We start from the raw sequence: 24,955 nt of genomic DNA on the forward strand, positions 1-24,955 counted from the left end.
GCCAGCCAGCCAGCCAGCCAGCCATAGCCAGCCACAGCCAGCCAACCATAGCCAGCCAGCCAGCCAGCCACAGCCAGCCAGCCAGCCATAGCCAGCCACAGCCAGCCATCCCAGAGCAGGAAATGGATCATATTATTATGGAATTATGGCATTCCTTCCCTAGCTTGGCCTGGCACAGACAGACAGACAGATGGGCATATCAGATATCAGACTTCTCTCTCCTTCTGCTAAATCATCATGCTGGCTAATTCTTTAGCACTGTCTCATTGACTTCATTCACAACACACTTCCCAGCCAATGAAATGATGAGATACATTACCTTAGTTAGGCCAAGTCAGCCAGACTGATTATTCTGAATGGTTATCTGAACTGTCAGTCTTTTATGGTAAAGAGATTACAGCTTTTGATTCTCAATTATTCGTATCTCAGTGTTTTCCCGGTGTCTTCTCTCAGCTCAGCCTCATTCACATGCTATCTCCCAGTCCATCTGTATTACTGCCTAACCCTAACCCTTCTTTCAGCCTCATCCACATGCTATCTCCCCGTCCATCTGTATACTACCTAACCCTAACCCTTCTTTCAGCCTCATCCACATGCTATCTCCCCGTCCATCTATATACTACCTAACCCTAACCCTTCTTTCAGCCTCATCCACATGCTATCTCCCCGTCCATCTGTATACTGCCTAACCATAACCCTTCTCTCAGCCTCCTCCACATGCTATCTCCCCGTCCATCTGTATACTACCTAACCCTAACCCTTCTTTCAGCCTCATCCACATGCTATCTCCCCGTCCATCTGCATACTACCTAACCCTAACCCTTTTCTCAGCCTCCTCCACATGCTATCTCCCCATCCATCTGTATTACTGCCTAACCCTTCTTTCAGCCTCATCCACATGCTATCTCCCCATCCATCTGTATTACTGCATAACCCTTCTCTCAGTCTCCACCACATGCTATCTCCCCATCCATCTGTATTACTGCCTAACCCTTCTCTCAGTCTCCACCACATGCTATCTCCCCATCCATCTGTATTACTGCCTAACCCTTCTCTCAGTCTCCACCACATGCTATCTCCCCATCCATCTGTATACTACCTAACCCTTCTCTCAGTCTCCACCACATGCTATCTCCCCATCCATATGTATACTACCTAACCCTTCTCTCAGCCTCCTCCACATGCTATCTCCCCATCCATCTGTAACTGTCTCTTACACCCTAGACGAGAACACATCAAAGTGTTGCCACTGCCCCAAAATAACAAGAGGTCAATTTAACACAGGAATACATATCCACAGGCTATGATGACAACTGAGATGCATGTTTACAGAGATAAGGTATGAGCTAATGCTGCTAGTGCACTACTCTACAGTAGTGTTCTCACGATACCAATGATAGGATACCAGGCCAACTATCACGATACCGATGATACGATACCAGGCCAACTATCACGATACCAATGATACGATACCAGGTCACGTATCACGATACCAATGATACGATACGATACCAGGCCACGTATCACGATACCAATGATACGATACGATACCAGGTCAAGTATCACGATACCAATGATACGATACCAGGTCAAGTATCACGATACCAATGATACGATACCAGGCCAAGTATCACGATACCAATGATACGATACCAGGCCACGTATCACGATACCAATGATACGATACCAGGCCACGTATCACGATACCAATGATACGATACGATACCAGGCCAAGTATCACGATACCAATGACACGATACCAGGCCAAGTATCACGATACCAATGATACGATACCAGGCCAAGTATCACGATACCAATGACACGATACCAGGCCAAGTATCACGATACTGAGTATTATCGCGATACCATGGGGGGAAGAAATTCAGAGTGGCCGAGCGTCCTGTTCCCTCCGTTCCCGTTTCCTAAACGTTATGTGGATGTGTTACACAAAGAACATGGTCACTGATATTCACACTTCTACTCAATACAGCACGTATTGAATTAACTAGACACTGGTCATTGTATAATATAATACTGCATAGAATGGCTACTTACTACATACAGTGGGGCAAAAAAGTATTTAGTCAGCCACCAATTGTGCAAGTTCTCCCACTTAAAAATATGAGAGAGGCCTGTAATTTTCATCATAGGTACACTTCAACTATGACAGACAAAATGAGAAAATAAAATCCAGAAATCACATTGTAGGATTTTTTAAATGAATTTATTTGCAAATTATGGTGGAAAATAAGTATTTGGTCAGGGAGACAGGGAGGAAGGGAGACAAGGAGGCCGAGCAGCCGCACACCAGCCTAACATCACCATGCGCGATGCCAAGCGTCGGCTGGAGTGGTGTAAAGCTCGCCGCCATTGGACTCTGGAGCAGTGGAAACGCGTTCTCTGGAGTGATGAGTAACGCTTTACAATCTGCCAGTCCGAAGAACATATCTGGGTTTGGTGGATGCCAGGAGACCAACTCCATATTAATGCCCATGATTTTGGAATGAGATGTTCGACGAGCAGCTGTCCACATACTCTTGGTCATGTAGTGTATTTGCAAAGGCCTGCCTGTGATTTGTCTGGAGGAACACTCCCTCCCTCCCTCCCTCCCTCCCTCCCTCCCTCCCTTCCTTCCTTCCTTCCTTCCTTCCTTCCTTCCTTCCTTCCTTCCTTCCTTCCGTCCCTCCTTCCCTCCCTCCCTCCCTCCCTTCCTTCCTTCCTTCCTTCCTTCTGTTCCTCCCTCCCTCCATCCCTTCCTTCCTTCCTTCCTTCCTTCCTTCCTTCCTTCCTTCCTTCCTTCCTTCCTTCCTTCCTTCCTTCCTTCCTTCCTTCCTTCCTCCTCCTCCCTCCCTCCCTCCCCTCCCTCCCTACCTCCCTCCCTCCCTTCCCTCCCTCCCTCCCTCCCTCCCTCCCCTCCCTCCCTTCCTTCCTTCCTTCTGTTCCTCCCTCCCTCCCTCCCTCCCTCCCTCCTTCCTTCCTTCCTTCCTTCCTTCCTTCCTTCCTTCCTTCCTTCCTTCCTTCCTTCCTTCCTTCCTCCCTCCCTCCCTCCCTCCCTCCCTCCCTCCCTCCCCTCCCTCCCCTCCCTCCCTTCCTTCCTTCCTTCCTTCCTTCCCTTCCTTCCTTCCTTCCTTCCCTTCCTCCCCCTCCCTCCCTCCCCCCCTCCCTCCCTCCCTCCCTCCCTCCCTCCCTTCCTTCCTTCCTCCCCCCCTCCCTTCCTTCCCTCCCTTCCCTCCCTCCCTCCCTCCCTTCCTCCCCTCTCAGTCCCCTCCATCCCTCCCTCCCTTCCTTCCTTCCTTCCGTCCCGCACAAATGTGCGCAATATTTTCCTGCGGTTTACAGCTCGAGATGAGACGTTTTCTGTAAAGCTGCATGTCACCGTGTCCCACAGCTAGCTATTTAAATCACCATTTCTATTAACTATTTGGTCTTTAATGTTACAGATGTAAGTAACATTATAAGTCATAATTGTTCATATAAATGGTCAATTAAATGGCTAGTTGTGGGACGAAGCTACAACCATGCCGGTTGCAAAGCTGTTTTTCCTCTCTGCCACTGCTGTGGTAAAGCGAACTTGCAAAGCCTGTACTCAGAATGGCCTGTGCTCTTGTTATATCAGGAATGAAATTATATACAATGTATTAACTTCGCTGGCTTTGAACCAGTGTTGGCAATAGAGACTGCATCACTGTTGACAATAGAGACTGCATCACTGTTGACAATAGAGACTGCATCACTGTTGACAATAGAGACAGCATCACTGCTGACAATAGAGACTGCATCACTGTTGACAATAAAGAGAGCATCACTGTTGACAATAGAGACTGCATCACTGTTGACAATAGAGACTGCATCACTGTTGACAATAGAGACAGCATCACTGCTGACAATAGAGACTGCATCACTGTTGACAATAGAGACAGCATCACTGTTGACAATAGAGAGAGCATCACTGCTGACAATAGAGACTGCATCACTGTTGACAATGGAGACTGCATCACTGTTGACAATAGAGACAGCATCACTGCTGACAATAGAGACTGCATCACTGTTGACAATAGAGAGAGCATCACTGCTGACAATAGAGACTGCATCACTGTTGACAATAGAGACAGCATCACTGCTGACAATAGAGACTGCATCACTGTTGACAATAGAGACAGCATCACTGCTGACAATAGAGACTGCATCCCTGTTGACAATGGAGACAGCATCACTGCTGACAATAGAGACAGCATCACTGCTGACAATAGAGACTGCATCACTGTTGACAATAGAGACAGCATCACTGCTGACAATAGAGACTGCATCACTGTTGACAATAGAGACATCATCATGTTTGTGTACCCTGAATAAATGGATGTTGATTGGTTGTGCTGCTTCCTCTGTTCAGGAGGGTGACTTCCTGGTTCGTACCCACCATGTGGAGTACTGTGATGGGGGCATGCTTGACCCTGATGATGTACTGACTGACCTTTAACTATGCCACTTTGTTTACTTTGTCTACATACTCATCTCATATGTATATACTGTACTCGATACCATCTACTGTATGCTGCTCTGTACCATCACTCATTCATATATCCTTATGTACATATTCCTTATCCCCTTACACTGTGTATAAGACAGTAGTTTTGGAATTGTTAGTTAGATTACTTGTTGGTTATCACTGCATTGTCGGAACTAGAAGCACAAGCATTTCGCTACACTCGCATTAACATCTGCTAACCATGTGTATGTGACAAATACAATTTGATTTGATTTGATTTGATTTGACAGAGACAAGGTAAGGAGAATGTCTATCTATCTGATTCCCCAATGGTATCCTATTCCCTACATAGTGCACAACCTTTAGACCAGAGCTCTATGTAACCCTATTCCCTACATAGTGCACTACTTTAGACCAGAGCTCTATGGAACCCTATTCCCTATATAGTGCACTACTTTAGACCAGAGCTCTATGGAACCCTATTCCCTACATAGTGCACAACCTTTAGACCAGAGCTCTATGGAACCCTATTCCCTACATAGTGCACTACTTTAGACCAGAGCTCTATGGAATCCTATTCCCTACATAGTGCACTACTGTAGACCAGAGCTCTATGGAACCCTATTCCCTAAATAGTGCACTACTTTAGACCAGAACTCTATGGAATCCTATTCCCTACATAGTGCACTACTTTAGACCAGAACTCTATGGAACCCTATTCCCTACATAGTGCACTACTTTAGACCAGAGCTCTATGTAACCCTATTCCCTACATAGTGCACAACCTTTAGACCAGAGCTCTATGTAACCCTATTCCCTACATAGTGCACTACTTTAGACCAGAGCTCTATGGAACCCTATTCCCTACATAGTGCACTACTTTAGACCAGAGCTCTATAGAACCCTATTCCCTACATAGTGCACTACTTTAGACCAGAGCTCTATAGAACCCTATTCCCTACATAGTGCACTACTTTAGACCAGAGCTCTATAGAACCCTATTCCCTACATAGTGCACTACTTTAGACCAGAGCTCTATGGAACCCTATTCCCTACATAGTGCACAACCTTTAGACCAGAGCTCTATGGAACCCTATTCCGTACATAGTGCACTACTTTAGACCAGAGCTCTATGGAATCCTATTCCCTACATAGTGCACTACTGTAGACCAGAGCTCTATGGAACCCTATTCCCTAAATAGTGCACTACTTTAGACCATAGCTCTCTGGAATCCTATTCCCTACATAGTGCACTACTTTAGACCAGAACTCTATGGAACCCTATTCCCTACATAGTGCACTACTTTAGACCAGAGCTCTATGTAACCCTATTCCCTACATAGTGCACAACCTTTAGACCAGAGCTCTAGACCAGAGTAGAACCCTATTCCTACATAGTGCACTACTTTAGACCAGAGCTCTATGGAACCCTATTCCCTACATAGTGCACTACTTTAGACCAGAGCTCTATAGAACCCTATTCCCTACATAGTGCACTACTTTAGACCAGAGCTCTATAGAACCTTATTAGAACCCTATTCCCTACATAGTGCACTACTTTAGACCAGAGCTCTATAGAACCCTATTCCCTACATAGTGCACTACTTTAGACCAGAGCTCTATAGAACCCTATTCCCTACATAGTGCACTACTTTAGACCAGAGCTCTATAGAACCCTATTCCCTACATAGTGCACTACTTTAGACCAGAGCTCTATGGAACCCTATTCCTACATAGTGCACTACTTTAGACCAGAGCCAGAGCTACATAGTCTATAGAACCCTATTCCCTACAACCTACTTTAGACCAGAGCTATAGAACCCCTACATAGTGCACTACTTTAGACCAGAGCTCTATAGAACCCTATTCCCTACATAGTGCACTACTTTAGACCAGAGCTCTATAGAACCCTATTCCCTACATAGTGCACTACTAGACCAGAGCTCTATGGAACCCTATTCCCTACATAGTGCACTAGACCAGAGCTCTATAGAACCCTATTCCCTACATAGTGCACTACTTTAGACCAGAGCTCTATAGAACCCTATTGCCTACATAGTGCACATACTTTAGACCAGAGCTCTATAGAACCCTATTCCCTACATAGTGCACTACTTTAGACCAGAGCTCTATGGAACCCTATTCCCTACATAGTGCACTACTTTAGACCAGAGCTCTATAGAACCCTATTCCTACATAGTGCACTACTTTAGACCAGAGCTCTATGGAACCCTATTCCCTACATAGTGCACTACTTTAGACCAGAGCTCTATAGAAGCCTGGAATTCCCTACATAGTGCACTACTTTAGACCAGAGCTCTATAGAACCCTATTCCCTACATAGTACATAGTGCACTACTTTAGACCAGAGCTCTATAGAACCCTATTCCCTACATAGTGCACTACTTTAGACCAGAGCTCTATGGAACCCTATTCCCTTAGACCAGAGCTCTATAGAACCCTATTCCCTACATACTTTAGACCAGAGCTCTATAGAACCCTATTCCCTACATAGTGCACTACTTTAGACCAGAGCTCTATAGAACCCTATTCCCTACATAGTGCACTACTTTAGACCAGAGCTCTATAGAACCCTATTCCCTACATAGTGCACTACTTTAGACCAGAGCTCTATGGAACCCTATTCCCTACATAGTGCACTACTTTAGACCAGAGCTCTATGGAACCCTATTCCCTACATAGTGCACTACTTTAGACCAGAGCTCTATAGAACCCTATTCCCTACATAGTGCTACTTTAGACCAGAGCTTTAGACCAGCACTACTTTAGACCAGAGCTCTATGGAACCCTATTCCCTACATAGTGCACTACTTTAGACCAGAGCTCTATAGAACCCTATTCCCTACATAGTGCACTACTTTAGACCAGAGCTCTATGGAACCCTATTCCCCATACACTACTTTAGACCAGAGTGAACCCTACATAGTGCACTTTAGACCAGAGCTCTATAGAACCCTATTCCCTACATAGTGCACTACTTTAGACCAGAGCTCTATAGAACCCTATTCCCTACATAGTGCACTACTTTAGACCAGAGCTCTATAGAACCCTATTCCTACATAGTGCACTACTTTAGACCAGAGCTCAGAACCCTATTCCCTACATAGTGCTACTTTAGACCAGAGCTCTATGGAACCCTATTCCTACATAGTGCACTACTTTAGACCAGAGCTCTATAGAACCCTATTCCCTACATAGTGCACTACTTTAGACCAGAGCTCTATGGAACCCTATTCCTACATAGTGCACTACTTTAGACCAGAGCTCTATGGAACCCTATTCCCTACATAGTGCACTACTTTAGACCAGAGCTCTATAGAACCCTATTCCCTACATAGTGCACTACTTTAGACCAGAGAGCTCTATAGAACCCTATTCCCTACATAGTGCACTACTTTAGACCAGAGCTCTATAGAACCCTATTCCTACATAGTGCACTACTTTAGACCAGAGCTCTATAGAACCCTATTCCTACATAGTGCACTACTTTAGACCAGAGCTCTATGAACCCTATTCCCTACATAGTGCACTACTTTAGACCAGAGCTCCCTACATAGTGAACTTTAGACCTATGGAACCCTACATAGTGCACTACTTTAGACCAGAGCTCTATAGAACCCTATTCCCTACATAGTGCACTACTTTAGACCAGAGCTCTATAGAACCCTATTCCCTACATAGCACTACTTTAGACCAGAGCTCTATAGAACCCTACTACATTTACTTAGACCAGAGCTCTATAGAACCCTATTCCCTACATAGTGCACTACTTTAGACCAGAGCTCTATAGAACCCTATTCCCTACATAGTGCACTACTTTAGACCAGAGCTCTATAGAACCCTATTCCCTACATAGTGCACTACTTTAGACCAGAGCTCTATAGACCAGAGACCAGAGCTCTATGGAACCCTATTCCCTACATAGTGCACTACTTTAGACCAGAGCTCTATGGAACCCTATTCCCTACATAGTGCACTACTTTAGACCAGAGCTCTATAGAACCCTATTCCCCTACATAGTGCACTACTTTAGACCAGAGCTCTATAGAACCCTATTCCTACATAGTGCACTACTTTAGACCAGAGCTCTATAGAACCCTATTCCCTACATAGTGCACTACTTTAGACCAGAGCTCTATAGAACCCTATTCCTACATAGTGCACTACTTTAGACCAGAGCTCTATAGAACCCTATTCCCTACATAGTGCACTACTTTAGTGCACCAGAGCTCTATAGAACCCTATTCCCTACATAGTGCACTACTTTAGACCAGAGCTCTATGGAACCCTATTCCCTACATAGTGCACTACTTTTAGACCAGAGCTCTATAGAAGTGCCCTAGACCAGATTAGAACCCCTACATAGTGCACTACTTTAGACCAGAGCTCTATAGAACCCTATTCCCTACATAGTGCACTACTTTAGACCAGAGCTCTATAGAACCCTATTCCCTACATAGTGCACTACTTTAGACCAGAGCTCTATAGAACCCTATTCCCTACATAGTGCACTACTTTAGACCAGAGCTCTATAGAACCCTATTCCCTACATAGTGCACTACTTTAGACCAGACCAGAGCTCTACTTTAGACCAGAGCTCTATAGAACCCTATTCCCTACATAGTGCACTACTTTAGACCAGAGCTCTATAGAACCCTATTCCTACATAGTGCACTACTTTAGACCAGAGCTCTATAGAACCCTATTCCCTACATAGTGCACTACTTTAGACCAGAGCTCTATAGAACCCTATTCCCTACATAGTGCACTACTTTAGACCAGAGCTCTATAGAACCCTATTCCCTACATAGTGCACTACTTTAGACCAGAGCTCTATAGAACCCTATTCCCTACATAGTGCACTACTTTAGACCAGAGCTCTATAGAACCCTATTCCCATACATAGTGCACTACTTTAGACCAGAGCTCTATAGAACCCTATTCCCTACATAGTGCACTACTTTAGACCAGAGCTCTATAGAACCCTATTCCCTACATAGTGCACTACTTTAGACCAGAGCTCTACTTTATAGTGCACTACTTTAGGACCAGAGCTCTATAGAACCCTATTCCTACATACCCTTTAGACCAGATATAGAACCCTACATAGTGCACTACTTTAGACCAGAGCTCTATGGAACCCTATTCCCTACATAGTGCACTACTTTAGACCAGAGCTCTATAGAACCCTATTCCCTACATAGTGCACTACTTTAGACCAGAGCTCTATAGAACCCTATTCCTACATAGTGCACTACTTTAGACCAGAGCTCTATAGAACCCTATTCCCCTACATAGTGCACTACTTTAGACCAGAGCTCTATAGAACCCTATTCCCTACATAGTGCACTACTTTAGACCAGAGCTCTATAGAACCCTATTCCTACATAGTGCACTACTTTAGACCAGAGCTCTATAGAACCCTATTCCCTACATAGTGCACTACTTTAGACCAGAGCTCTATAGAACCCTATTCCCTACATAGTGCACTACTTTAGACCAGAGCTCTATAGAACCCTATTCCCTACATAGTGCACTACTTTAGACCAGAGCTCTATAGAACCCTATTCCCTACATAGTGCACTACTTTAGACCAGAGCTCTATGGAACCCTATTCCCTACATAGTGCACTACTTTAGACCAGAGCTCTATAGAACCCTATTCCCTACATAGTGCACTACTTTAGACCAGAGCTCTATGGAACCCTATTCCCTACATAGTGCACTACTTTAGACCAGAGCTCTATAGAACCCTATTCCCTACATAGTGCACTACTTTAGACCAGAGCTCTATAGAACCCTATTCCCTACATAGTGCACTACTTTAGACCAGAGCTCTATAGAACCCTATTCCCTACATAGTGCACTACATAGTTAGACCAGAGCTCTATAGAACCCTATTCCCTACATAGTGCACTACTTTAGACCAGAGCTCTATAGAACCCTATTCCCTACATAGTGCACTACTTTAGACCAGAGCTCTATAGAACCCCTATTCCTACATAGTGCACTACTTTAGACCAGAGTGAACCCTACTACATAGTTAGACCAGAGCTCTATAGAACCCTATTCCTACATAGTGCACTACTTTAGACCAGAGCTCTATGGAACCCTATTAGACCAGAGCCCTACATAGTGCACTACTTTAGACCAGAGCTCTATAGAACCCTATTCCCTACATAGTGCACTACTTTAGACCAGAGCTCTCTAGAACCCTATTCCTACATAGTGCACTACTTTAGACCAGAGCTCTATGGAACCCTATTCCCTACATAGTGCACTACTTTAGACCAGAGCTCTATAGAACCCTATTCCCTACATAGTGCACTACTTTAGACCAGAGCTCTATAGAACCCTATTCCCTACATAGTGCACTACTTTAGACCAGAGCTCTATAGAACCCTATAGAACCCCTACATAGTGCACTACTTTAGACCAGAGCTCTATAGAACCCTATTCCCTACATAGTGCACTAGCTTTAGACCAGAGCTCTATAGAACCCTATTCCCTACATAGTGCACTACTTTAGACCAGAGCTCTATAGAACCCTATTCCCTACATAGTGCACTACTTTAGACCAGAGCTCTATAGAACCCTATTCCCTACATAGTGCACTACTTTAGACCAGAGCTCTATAGAACCCTATTCCCTACATAGTGCACTACTTTAGACCAGAGCTCTATAGAACCTACTTTATTCCCTACATAGTGCACTACTTTAGACCAGAGCTCTATAGAACCCTATTCCCTACATAGTGCACTACTTTAGACCAGAGCTCTATAGAACCCTATTCCCTACATAGTGCACTACTTTAGACCAGAGCTCTATAGACCAGAGCTCTATAGAACCCTATTCCCTACATAGTGCACTACTTTAGACCAGAGCTCTATAGAACCCTATTCCCTACATAGTGCACTACTTTAGACCAGAGCTCTATAGAACCCTATTCCCTACATAGTGCACTACTTTAGACCAGAGCTCTATAGAACCCTATTCCCTACATAGTGCACTACTTTAGACCAGAGCTCTATAGAACCCTATTCCCTACATAGTACACTTTAGACCAGAGCTCTATAGAACCCTATTCCCTACATAGTGCACTACTTAAGACCAGAGCTCTATGGAACCCTATTCCCTACATAGTGCACTACTTTAGACCAGAGCTCTATAGAACCCTATTCCCTACATAGTGCACTACTTTAGACCAGAGCTCTATAGAACCCTATTCCCTACATAGTGCACTACTTTAGACCAGAGCTCTATAGAACCCTATTCCCTACATAGTGCACAACCTTTGGACAGATTGAAAACCGCAGACATGGCAACCTTGAAGAAAAATGACTTGACCATGTACAGGGTTGCCATGTCGGCGGTTTTCACAGGAAATGTATTGGTTGCAGATTTTTTGGTAATTCCACCTTGGTCGCCATGGTAATTTATAAAAATAAAAATAAATCAATATTTCACTGTGACCTGCTGCTGATTGTCAGGCAGTGAAGCAGCCTATTTATCTGAGTGAGTGATTGGTGGAAAGTTGCCTTGAAGGTGTGTGTGTGTGTGTGTGTGTGTGTGTGTGTGTGTGTGTGTGTGTGTGTGTGTGTGTGTGTGTGTTGAAACCGAGCGCTGCAACTGGCAGCTGAGTCTCTTGAGTGAGATTATAGAGAGTAACAGGTGTGACAACAGGTTATTAGACTACTTAGATTGTCATTATGAGGACATCCTATTTCCAAACCCTTCTTTTTCCATAAAACATATTAATACGTGTTAGAATTGATCAAGAAATAAACAAGTAAAGCTGTAATGTTCGTAGTCCTCCTCTGATGAGGAGTAAGAGAGGTCGGACCAATTTGCAGCGTGGTACGTGTCCATATTTAATAAAATGAACATGGAAATAACAAAGAGAAACAAGCGAAAACAGTTCTGGCTGGTGCAGACACACAACAGGAAACAGTTCTGGCTGGTGCAGACACACAACAGGAAACAGTTCTGGCTGGTGCAGACACACAACAGGAAACAGTTCTGGCTGGTGCAGACACACAACAGGAAACAGTTCTGGCTGGTGCAGACACACAACAGAAAACAATCACCCACGAAACACAATTGAAAACAGGCTCCCTAAATATGGTTCTCAAATCAGGGACAATGATGGACAGCTGCCTCTGATTGAGAACCATACCAGGCCAAACACAGAAATAGCAAATCATAGAAAAACTAACATAGACAACCCACCCAACTCACGCCCTGACAATACTAAAACAAAAACATGATAAAAGAACTAAGAACTAACTAACAAAAACGACTTTCGTTGCTCTAGATCGCATTAGATCAAATTCGCTCAGAGGTGGGTTTAATCTGCGTTCAATTTTGGTTATGGAAAACCATATCTATAGAGCAGGGTATAACGCGTTCCTTCCCGAAGTCTGAGTTTATTTTCTCCAGTAAATTACGAGGCATAGTTGTGGTGAGGCATCTCTTAGATCTCTCCGTATGTAATATTGTGTTGTCTCTCTTGTGTTGACGTGTGTTTTTTCCAATATTTAAATTTTATTTTTAAAATCCCAGACACCCGTCCCCGCACGAGGCCTTTTGGTAGGCCGTCATTGTAAATAAATAATAATACATTTTGTTTTTAACCCACTTGCCTAATTAAATAAAAAGTTTTATAAAATAAAAAATGAAAAATCTCGTGTTCCGACCTGTCGCTTCGAAGAGGATCAAGCTACAGCTACAGCACATACAGCTACAGCACAAGTTACCTTTTTCTAGAAGACAAGGTCATTACCTATGCTAACGTTCTATATCACATACAGCTACAGCACAAGTTACCTTTTTCTAGAAGACAAGGTCATTACCCTATGCTAACGTTCTATATCACATACAGCTACAGCACAAGTTACCTTTTTCTAGAAGACAAGGTCATTACCTATGCTAACGTTCTATATCACATACAGCTACAGCACAAGTTACCTTTTTCTAGAAGACAAGGTCATTACCTATGCTAACGTTCTATATCACATACAGCTACAGCACAAGTTACCTTTTTCTAGAAGACAAGGTCATTACCTATGCTAACGTTCTATATCACATACAGCTACAGCACAAGTTACCTTTTTCTAGAAGACAAGGTCATTACCTATGCTAACGTTCTATATCACATACAGCTACAGCACAAGTTACCTTTTTCTAGAAGACAAGGTCATTACCTATGCTAACGTTCTATATCACATACAGCTACAGCACAAGTTACCTTTTTCTAGAAGACAAGGTCATTACCTATGCTAACGTTCTATATCACATACAGCTACAGCACAAGTTACCTTTTTCTAGAAGACAAGGTCATTACCTATGCTAACGTTCTATATCACATACAGCTACAGCACAAGTTACCTTTTCTAGAAGACAAGGTCATTACCTATGCTAACGTTCTATATCACATACAGCTACAGCACAAGTTACCTTTTTCTAGAAGACAAGGTCATTACCTATGCTAACGTTCTATATCACATACAGCTACAGCACAAGTTACCTTTTTCTAGAAGACAAGGTCATTACCTATGCTAACGTTCTATATCACATACAGCTACAGCACAAGTTACCTTTTTCTAGAAGACAAGGTCATTACCTATGCTAACGTTCTATATCACATACAGCTACAGCACAAGTTACCTTTTTCTAGAAGACAAGGTCATTACCTATGCTAACGTTCTATATCACATACAGCTACAGCACAAGTTACCTTTTTCTAGAAGACAAGGTCATTACCTATGCTAACGTTCTATATCACATACAGCTACAGCACAAGTTACCTTTTTCTAGAAGACAAGGTCATTACCTATGCTAACGTTCTATATTAGCGTTATGTATAAGTACGTTACAAAGCTAATACATATTTACTTTTTGAAAGAGAAGAAGAAGTGTAGAAGAATCTCTTTCAAAAAGGTAAATATGTGTAACGTACAGCACTTATACATAACGCTAATACAAAGCTAAGTATATATACAATAATCTCTTTCCAAAAGGTACATATCCAGCAGGTTTTATAAAATGTTCGGTGGTGTCATTTCATCTTCTACTACAGAAAACGTACTTAGCAATATAAAAATCATAAAACAAACGAGTCTCTTGCTAAAGTCAATCAATCGATCAATCAAATGTATTTATAAAGCCCTTTTTTTAAATATATATATTTCTTTACATCAGCCGGTGTCACAGTGTTTATACAGAAACCCAGCCTAAAAAAAACCCCAAAACAGCAAGCAAGATGTAGAAGTCAGCTAGCTAGCTATGTAGCTACATAATACAAAATACAGAGAGATGAACAGCCTCTTTACTGACCATTAAACAAAAGGTCAAATCTATAAAAGTTTGACATATAATAGAGGGTAGTCATGGAAAGTCAAGACATATTGATGACTCAATTAACTCTAAAAAGGTCAAAGGTAATACAGTAATAGTGCGCAGTGCTTCTCAGATGTAAAAATGTATGCGTTCTCAACAGTACGGTCTTAATAACGTCTCCATCACACAGACAGCGTGTTTGCATTGTTTTTGTTTTCAGAAGAAGTGCATTAATTGTCCAATGAAATGCTGCGTTTGCGTTTATGGAGGAAGTTGCGGTACTTGTTTTGTGTGGCCCGAATCCAACGGTATGTGTCAAACTGTATGCTGTAGAGGGCTTGACACAAATGGCAGCTCGAAGGTGATTGTTCAACTTTTTTTTGTCACATCGAGATGATGCTGCCTGCCATTTCTCGCAGTGACGCAGTCGGTGTGATCAAGGGTTCTCAACAGGAATGCCTTCTAAAGAAGCACTCAAACTATCAGACTATGGGAGTGTGGAGCACGGTAATATGCATATTGAGAAACACCCTGAGTCTCCTTGGTGCAGTAATGTTGTCCTTTACCCAGGCTGTGAATGCAGGGAGGGAGGGAGGCAGGCAGGTAGGGAGCCATTAGTTCTCTGTAAAGCCATCCCTAACTGGGTAAGACTAATTCTCTCCTTAATCGAATCGCTCAGACATGAGGTCCTGAGTTCCAAATGGCACCCTATTCCCTATGTAGTGCACTACTTTTGGCCAGGGCCCATAGGGGGGAGGGCAGGGCCTATATTTCCTGACGGAATCTGATGACGATGATGAGTTGTCATGAAGAAAAACAATAACTGTAAACAAATTAGTTTTCATTTCAGTTGACGGGAAAAATGAGACGAGACGAGAATTCCACATGAGACTAATGAAAATTCAATTTGACATGAAGCTCGTTTTCATAAGCATGTCTTGGGCAGAATATTTAATTCAATCCTGTCATTGGCAGAAGTAACATTCTGATTGAGCTGATCAGCGTCGCTCTCTTACACAGCTCCTGGGCGGTCACTTCAGTCACTCAGCAATCTTTTGTAACTGACCTCAACTCTTTCTAATATGTAGGCAGTTTTTTTTTATTACTTTGAACAAAATCAGAAGTTCTATTTTCCTCCCGATCATCGATGTTTTTCATCTGTGATGCTAGTGGAGATGGGTTTCATCTGTGATGCTAGTGGAGATGTTTTTCATCTGTGATGCTAGTGGAGATGTTTTTCATCTGTGATGCTAGTGGAGATGGGTTTCATCTGTGATGCTAGTGGAGATGGGTTTCATCTGTGATGCTAGTGGAGATGTTTTTCATCTGTGATGCTAGTGGAGATGTTTTTCATCTGTGATGCTAGTGGAGATGTTTTTCATCTGTGATGCTAGTGGAGATGGGTTTCATCTGTGATGCTAGTGGAGATGGGTTTCATCTGTGATGCTAGTGGAGATGTTTTTCATCTGTGATGCTAGTGGAGATGTTTTTCATCTGTGATGCTAGTGGAGATGGTTTTTTTTTCCCGACTGGAAATATTAGGAGTACAGTAATAGTTTTTTGAAAAGCACAGATCACTGTTATTTACTCCTATCCCAAGGTTAAGATTGGGAGAAAACATTTACATTTACATTTAAGTCATTTAGCAGACGCTCTTATCCAGAGCGACTTACAAATTGGTGCATTCACCTTATGACATCCAGTGGAGCAGCCACTTTACAATAGTGCATCTAAATCTTTTAAGGGGGGGTGAGAAGGATTACTTTCTCCTATCCTAGGTATTCCTTAAAGAGGTGGGGTTTCAGGTGTCTCCGGAAGGTGGTGATTGACTCCGCTGTCCTGGCGTCGTGAGGGAGTTTGTTCCACCATTGGGGGGCCAGAGCAGCGAACAGTTTTGACTGGGCTGAGCGGGAACTGTACTTCCTCAGTGGAAGGGAGGCGAGCAGGCCAGAGGTGGATGAACGCAGTGCCCTTGTTTGGGTGTAGGGCCTGATCAGAGCCTGGAGGTACTGAGGTGCCGTTCCCCTCACAGCTCCATAGGCAAGCACCATGGTCTTGTAGCGGATGCGAGCTTCAACTGGAAGCCAGTGGAGAGAGCGGAGAAGCGGGGTGACGTGAGAGAACTTGGGAAGGTTGAACACCAGACGGGCTGCGGCGTTCTGGATGAGTTGTAGGGGTTTAATGGCACAGGCAGGGAGCCCAGCCAACAGCGAGTTGCAGTAATCCAGACGGGAGATGACAAGTGCCTGAATTAGGACCTGCGCCGCTTCCTGTGTGAGGCAGGGTCGTACTCTGCGGATGTTGTAGAGCATGAACCTACACGAACGGGCCACCGCCTTGATGTTAGTTGAGAACGACAGGGTGTTGTCCAGGATCACGCCAAGGTTCTTAGCGCTCTGGGAGGAGGACACAGTGGAGTTGTCAACCGTGATGGCGAGATCGTGGAACGGGCAGTCCTTCCCCGGGAGGAAGAGCAGCTCCGTCTTGCCGAGGTTCAGTTTGAGGTGGTGATCCGTCATCCACACTGATATGTCTGCCAGACATGCAGAGATGCGATTCGCCACCTGGTCATCAGAAGGGGGAAAGGAGAAGATTAATTGTGTGTCGTCTGCATAGCAATGATAGGAGAGACCATGTGAGGTTATGACAGAGCCAAGTGACTTGGTGTATAGCGAGAATAGGAGAGGGCCTAGAACAGAGCCCTGGGGGACACCAGTGGTGAGAGCACGTGGTGAGGAGACGGATTCTCGCCACACCACCTGGTAGGAGCGACCTGTCAGGTAGGACGCAATCCAAGCGTGGGCCGCGCCGGAGATGCCCAACTCGGAGAGGGTGGAGAGGAGGATCTGATGGTTCACAGTATCGAAGGCAGCCGATAGGTCTAGAAGGATGAGAGCAGAGGAGAGAGAGTTAAATTTAGCAGTGCGGAGCGCCTCCGTGATACAGAGAAGAGCAGTCTCAGTTGAATGACTAGTCTTGAAACCTGACTGATTTGGATCAAGAAGATCATTCTGAGAGAGATAGCGGGAGAGCTGGCCAAGGACGGCACGTTCAAGGGTTTTGGAGAGAAAAGAAAGAAGGGATACTGGTCTGTAGTTGTTGACATCGGAGGGATCGAGTGTAGGTTTTTTCAGAAGGGGTGCAACTCTCGCTCTCTTGAAGACGGAAGGGACGTAGCCAGCGGTCAGGGATGAGTTGATGAGCGAGGTGAGGTAAGGGAGAAGGTCTCCGGAAATGGTCTGGAGAAGAGAGGAGGGGATAGGGTCAAGCGGGCAGGTTGTTGGGCGGCCGGCCGTCACAAGACGTGAGATTTCATCTGGGAGAGAGGGGAGAAAGAGGTCAGAGCACAGGGTAGGGCAGTGTGAGCAGAACCAGCGGTGTCGTTTGACTTAGCAAACGAGGATCGGATGTCGTCGACCTTCTTTTCAAAATGGTTGACGAAGTCATCTGCAGAGAGGGAGGAGGGGGAGGGGGATTCAGGATGGAGGAGAAGGTGGCAAAGAGCTTCCTAGGGTTAGAGGCAGATGCTTGGAATTTAGAGTGGTAGAAAGTGGCTTTAGCAGCAGCGACAGAAGAGGAAAATGTAGAGAGGAGGGAGTGAAAGGATGCCAGGTCCGCAGGGAGGCGAGTTTTCCTCCATTTCCGCTCGGCTGCCCGGAGCCCTGTTCTGTGAGCTCGCAATGAGTCGTCGAGCCACGGAGCGGGAGGGGAGGACCGAGCCGGCCTGGAGGATAGGGGACATAGAGAGTCAAAGGATGCAGAAAGGGAGGAGAGGAGGGTTGAGGAGGTCAGAATCAGGAGAGGTTGGAGAAGGTTTGAGCAGAGGGAAGAGATGATAGGATGGAAGAGGAGAGAGTAGAGGGGGAGAGAGAGCGAAGGTTGGGACGGCGCGATACCATCCGAGTAGGGGCAGTGTGGGAAGTGTTGGATGAGAGCGAGAGGGAAAAGGATACAAGGTAGTGGTCGGAGACTTGGAGGGGAGTTGCAATGAGGTTAGTGGAAGAACAGCATCTAGTAAAGATTAGGTCGAGCGTATTGCCTGCCTTGTGAGTAGGGGGGGAAGGTGAGAGGGAGAGGTCAAAAGAGGAGAGGAGTGGAAAGAAGGAGGCAGAGAGGAATGAGTCAAAGGTAGACGTGGGGAGGTTAAAGTCGCCCAGAACTGTGAGAGGTGAGCCGTCCTCAGGAAAGGAGCTTATCAAGGCATCAAGCTCATTGATGAACTCTCCGAGGGAACCTGGAGGGCGATAAATGATAAGGATGTTAAGCTTGAAAGGGCTGGTAACTGTGACAGCATGGAATTCAAAGGAGGCGATAGACAGATGGGTAAGGGGAGAAAGAGAGAATGACCACTTGGGAGAGATGAGGATCCCGGTGCCACCACCCCGCTGACCAGAAGCTCTCGGGGTGTGCGAGAACACGTGGGCGGACGAAGAGAGAGCAGTAGGAGTAGCAGTGTTATCTGTGGTGATCCATGTTTCCGTCAGTGCCAAGAAGTCGAGGGACTGGAGGGAGGCATATCCCTGTTCTCTCCTCTCTGCACAGACCATACAAACGCTCCACACCGCGTGGCCGCGGCCACCCTAATCTGGTGGTCCCAGCGCGCACGACCCACGTGGAGTTCCAGGTCTCCGGTAGCCTCTGGAACTGCCGATCTGTTGGCCGCAGATCGGCAGTTCCAGAGGCTACCGGAGACCTGGAACTCCACGTGGGTCGTGCGCGCTGGGACCACCAGATTAGGTGCCGCGGCCACGCGGTGTGGAGCGTTTGTATGGTCTGTGCAGAGAGGAGAGAACAGGGATAGACAGACACATAGTTGACAGGCTACAGAAGAGGCTACGCTAATGCAAAGGAGATTGGAATGACAAGTGGACTACACGTCTCGAATGTTCAGAAAGTTGAGCTTACGTAGCAAGAATCTTATTGACTAAAATGATTAAAAATGATACAGTACTGCTGAAGTAGGCTAGCTGGCAGTGGCTGCGTTGTTGACTTTGTAGGCTAGCTGGCAGTGGCTGCGTTGTTGATTCGGGGGCTAGCTGGCTAGCTAGCAGTGTTGATTACGTTACGTTGCGTTAAAAGAACGACAATAGCTGGCTAGGTAACCTAGAAAATCGCTCTAGACTACACAATTATCTACACAATTATCTTTGATACAGAGACGGCTATGTAGCTAGCTATGTAGACGGTGGGCGTTAGCTAGCTGGCTAGCTGCTGGGCAGATACGTTAGGACGACGAAATACGATAATTACGCAATTATCTTTGATACAAAGACGGCTATGTAGCTAGCTAAGAAGAAATTGCTAAGATTAGACAAATCAAACCGTTGTACTATAATGAAATGTAATGAAATGTAATGAAAAGTTATACTACCTGCAGACCGAAGTGCAGACCGAAGTGCGGATGCGACTGCTCGCTCCAACCCGGAAGTCAGAAAAGATCTGTAACCGACGCCTAAATTGTTTGACCTGTAGCCAAGGCTTTGTAGCCTATAGTAAATCATGGCTGCCATTGGTTATCTGCAACAATAACAATGTATCAGCTATATGAGGGGATAGTAGGCTGAGTTGGACAAGGCTATTTAAATGTGTACATGATGGAAGTTAAAGGTAAGTAATAATTATTTTCTGGGGGAGGGGAATGCACTGCGTCACGACTTCTACCGAAGTCGGTCCCTCTCCTTGTTCGGGCGGCGTTCGGCGATCGACGTCTCCGGCCTTCTAGCCATCGCCGATCCACTTTTCATTTTCCATTTGTTTTCCATTTGTTTTGTCTTTGTTTTACACACCTGGTTTCAATTCCCCATGTTCATTATTTAACCCTCTGTTTTCCCCATGGTTTTTTGTGCGTGATTGTTTGGTTGTATGTTAGGTCTGTTATTGTGGGCTTGGTGTTTACAAGGTGTTATTGGAATATTTGAGTAAAGTTTCTTGTGTTACTCATCTCTGCTGTCCTGCGCCTGACTCCTCTGCACCAGCTACACCCAGACCACTACAGGGACACATCTCTGCTGTCCGGCGCCTGACTCCTCTGCACCAGCTACACCCAGACCACTACAGGGACACATCTCTGCTGTCCTGCGCCTGACTCCTCTGCACCAGCTACACCCTGACCACTACAGGGACACATCTCTGCTGTCCTGCGCCTGACTCCTCTGCACCAGCTACACCCTGACCACTACAGGGACACATCTCTGCTGTCCTGAGCCTGACTCCTCTGCACCAGCTACACCCAGACCACTACAGGGACACATCTCTGCTGTCCTGGTGTTTGCGCTGTCAGTGGTACCCCCCCAGGCAAGCTAAACTGGATTGTCAGTGGTAACCCCCCAGGCAAGCTAAAATGGATTGTCAGTGGTAACCCCCCAGGCAAGCTAAACTGGATTGTCAGTGGTAACCCCCAGGCAAGCTAAACTGGATTGTCAGTGGTATCCCCCCCTCCCAGGTTTGTATATATTCGTATGTATATTGTACACTTTGTTTGACAGTTGGAAAGAAAGGGAGAGTGGTATTAGTGGAAAGGTGCATGGAGGGATTGAACCTGGAGACGGGAGGGGTGACCTCAAGGGTCACAAGCTCTGCACAGTCTGGGGTCGGGAACAGGTAGAACTGCCGTAGCGGGACGGGCAATTTAAAGCGCCTTCAGAAACTCTTCAGACCCCTTGACTTATTCCACATTTTTGTTGTGTTTCAGCCTGAATTCAAAATGGATTTAACTAGATTTGTTTTCTCTCACCCCCTCCCCCATCTACAAAACAATACCCCATAATGACCCCTTTTTGGACTGTTGCTACGGTTACCACTTGTTACAATTCCAATTTGTCCAAGCTGTTGATTCAGGACTTCTAGGACTTTGCCCATTCTGCTTTTTCTTTTGTCTTCAGTCTGTGTCGTTTGTTTAAGGATTTATCAGTAGTCCAACTGGTCCTCTGCTCCCTGCTTGCTTTCATCCAGAATATGTGTACTTTACCTTTTCTTACGTTTATATAGCCTAACTCTTGAGGATATTAGTTGAGAAATATCACCAACGGTTTACTGTTTACCACTGTTCTGTAGTGTTCCACCGAGTACCGGGCACCACGGTTTTATCACAGTGCCGAAACGTCACTATTCTTGTGATACTTTCAAATGAGACTACTATAGTTTTTTCGTCCCCTACCCGAACTAAAGAACTAGAAGTCCTGAATCCAACATATTGAGCAAACATGGGCAAGCAACACTTTTTGGAGTTGTGGTCACCACGGCAACAGTACAACCCGTGTCTAAGCTCCAGTTGAAGGGAATGTGTTCAGCTGTTACAACCCAGGCAGCCCGGCAGACTTTTCTGATCCGTTCCTGTTGACTGAGAAATATAGCCGGTTCCCAATGCTACGCTCTCCTTTCCCCTTGCCCTGTAAGGGTGGGAGTAATATAGTAAAAATCTTAGCCACTTCACTGCTTCTAACTATCCAGAAACCGACTGTTATAAAATATTTATTCATTCATTCAGCAACAACAATAAATAAGCAACAGCAGCTAGTCTCTTGTATGCGACGGTCCAATGCTGTCCACTTCACTTTCATGCTTATTTCACGTGTGGCAGCCAGCATCATCTCCTGCCAGACATCGCTGACCTGCTTCTCTCAGCATCTCCTTCCAGACATCACTGACCTGCTTCTCTCAGCCTCTCCTTCCAGACATCACTGACCTGCTTCTCTCAGCATCTCCTTCCAGACATCACTGACCTGCTTCTCTCAGCATCTCCTTCCAGACATCACTGACCTGCTTCTCTCAGCATCTCCTTCCAGACATCACTGACCTGCTTCTCTCAGCATCTCCTTCCAGACATCACTGACCTGCTTCTCTCAGCATCTCCTTCCAGACATCACTGACCTGCTTCTCTCAGCATCTCCTTCCAGACATCACTGACCTGCTTCTCTCAGCATCTCCTTCCAGACATCACTGACCTGCTTCTCTCAGCATCTCCTTCCAGACATCACTGACCTGCTTCTCTCAGCATCTCCTTCCAGACATCACTGACCTGCTTCTCTCAGCATCTCCTTCCAGACATCACTGACCTGCTTCTCTCAGCCTCCCCTTCCAGACATCACTGACCTGCTTCTCTCAGCCTCCCCTTCCAGACATCACTGACCTGCTTCTCTCAGCATCTCCTTCCAGACATCACTGACCTGCTTCTCTCAGCCTCCCCTTCCAGACATCACTGACCTGCTTCTCTCAGCATCTCCTTCCAGACATCACTGACCTGCTTCTCTCAGCCTCCCCTTCCAGACATCACTGACCTGCTTCTCTCAGCATCTCCTTCCAGACATCACTGACCTGCTTCTCTCAGCATCTTCTTCCAGACCTCACTGACCTGCTTCTCTCAGCATCTCCTTCCAGACATCACTGACCTGCTTCTCTCAGCCTCCCCTTCCAGACATCACTGACCTGCTTCTCTCAGCATCTCCTTCCAGACCTCACTGACCTGCTTCTCTCAGCATCTCCTTCCAGACATCACTGACCTGCTTCTCTCAGCATCTCCTTCCAGACATCACTGACCTGCTTCTCTCAGCATCTCCTGCCAGACATCACTGACCCGCTTCTCTCAACCTCCCCTTCCAGACATCACTGACCTGCTTCTCTCAGCATCTCCTTCCAGACATCACTGACCCGCTTCTCTCAACCTCCCCTTCCAGTCATCACTGACCTGCTTCTCTCAGCCTCTCCTTCCAGACATCACTGACCTGCTTCTCTCAGCATCTCCTTCAAGACATCACTGACCTGCTTCTCTCAGCATCTCCTTCCAGACATCACTGACCTGCTTCTCTCAGCATCTCCTTCAAGACATCACTGACCTGCTTCTCTCAGCCTCTCCTTCCAGACATCACTGACCTGCTTCTCTCAGCCTCTCCTTCCAGACATCACTGACCTGCTTCTCTCAGCATCTCCTTCAAGACATCACTGACCCGCTTCTCTCCATCCGCTCTTCCCGTGCATCTATTAGTCCATCGGTTTTTAAAATGTAATTTAGCTGTGACGGCGAGCGGGGATGGAGAATCTGATCAGTCTCCTGTTGCTATACCTGATACAAGTTGGTACACTGTATATATCATAACATGCCTGGTGTAACCAGTTCGCAGGCCAGTCTGAGTAGGCTTTGCAAGTCTGATGTCACGCAGCAGTGGCTGTAAGGAAAACAACTTTGTGACATGGCCATGGCTCACAGCTTTACAGAAGAAGAAAACACCTCTCTCTCAAATGGTTTGAAAAACAAAGATGTGACAAAGATTTTACTTCCTGTGTAATTTCATGTGTATTTGATGTAATTTTACAAACCATATCGTGGACCGTTTGATGTGCTGGTTAACAGTCTGTGTCTGTGTGGCTAATGAGTATTTCTACTTTCCTGTTTATCTTATCTGCTTTTCTGGTCTCTGTGATTGCAGAACAACAGTTTATGACTCTGTCATTACTGTACCTGTCCACTCCCCTACCTGGCCACTCCCCTACCTGGCCACTGGTCACTCTCACAACCAGGATGGGCAAGTCCTGGTTAGTGCAATCCTGGGTAGTGTAGAACAGCCCTGGTTAGTACAGAACAGCCCTATGAGAGAAGTACAAACAAATTGTGTAGAAATCATTTGAATAGGGTGAGCTATTGAAATGTAGAAATCATTTCCCATAGCAACGATTAAAACATTCCCAAACCAGAAACCGTGGATTGATGGCAGCATTCGCGTCAAACTGAAAGCGCGAACCACTGCTTTTAATCAGGGCAAGGTGACCGGAAACATGACCGAATACAAACAGTGTAACTATTCCCTCCGCAAGGCAATCAAACAAGCTAAACGTCAGTATAGAGACAAAGTAGAGTCGCAATTCAACGGCTCAGACACAAGAGGTATGTGGCAGGGTCTACAGTCAATCACGGATTACAAAAAGAAACCAGCCCCGTCACGGACCAGGATGTCTTGCTCCCAGGCAGACTAAATAACTTCTTTGCCCGCTTTGAGGACAATACAGTGCCACTGACACGGCCCGCAACCAAAACATGCGGACTCTCCTTCACTGCAGCCAACGTGAGTAAAACATTTAAACGTGTTAACCCTCGCAAGGCTGCAGGCATCCCCAGCCG

This window comes from Oncorhynchus nerka, linkage group LG1 (assembly GCF_034236695.1).
Source record: "Oncorhynchus nerka isolate Pitt River linkage group LG1, Oner_Uvic_2.0, whole genome shotgun sequence".
NCBI classification, from domain to species: domain Eukaryota; kingdom Metazoa; phylum Chordata; class Actinopteri; order Salmoniformes; family Salmonidae; genus Oncorhynchus; species Oncorhynchus nerka.